General features: G+C 32.7%; 1 protein-coding gene across 4 annotated transcripts in view; it reads right to left on the reverse strand.

The window, feature by feature from the left end:
* The window catches only part of LOC119588472, a 6,542-nt gene that overhangs the window by 4,656 nt on the left and 1,391 nt on the right, over positions 1-495 (reverse strand). The gene's annotated exons all lie outside the window — the stretch shown is intronic.

The raw sequence follows: 495 nt of genomic DNA on the forward strand, positions 1-495 counted from the left end.
TCCCGATAAAATTAAGAAATATATTTTGACTTAAAATATTTAAAGAAGTAAGAAATACCTTGAAAGTAATAGTCATCGTAGTAAATGAAAAAAAATTATAAAAGGGTGTACCAATATAGACAAATAAAAAAAATATTTTACAGTTATCCTTGAAAAAAATAAAATAAAAAAGCTTCTAGTTAGATTAGTGACGTCTGAAGTGAAGGCGGACAAGCAGGTGTTCTCGATCAACATGGTGACGCAGTCTCACAATGCATCGTTACCAGATACATATGTAAATAGACAGCCTACACGCGTATGTGTGTTGGGACTTTCCAACAACTGAAATCTGGCACAAGCTTATTTCCTATTCAGATTGACAGTTCGTTGTTTCCCTGTACTCCATGGTGCGACTTTCTTTGGCCACCTCATTTTGAAATATATTGTACCATACCAACTGAATATCATCTCCCTTAAATATATTAATCATTCCTTATATGATTGTATTTCTCTTTG

The sequence above is a fragment of the Penaeus monodon genome, chromosome 24 (genome assembly GCF_015228065.2).
Source record: "Penaeus monodon isolate SGIC_2016 chromosome 24, NSTDA_Pmon_1, whole genome shotgun sequence".
In the NCBI taxonomy this organism is placed as follows: domain Eukaryota; kingdom Metazoa; phylum Arthropoda; class Malacostraca; order Decapoda; family Penaeidae; genus Penaeus; species Penaeus monodon.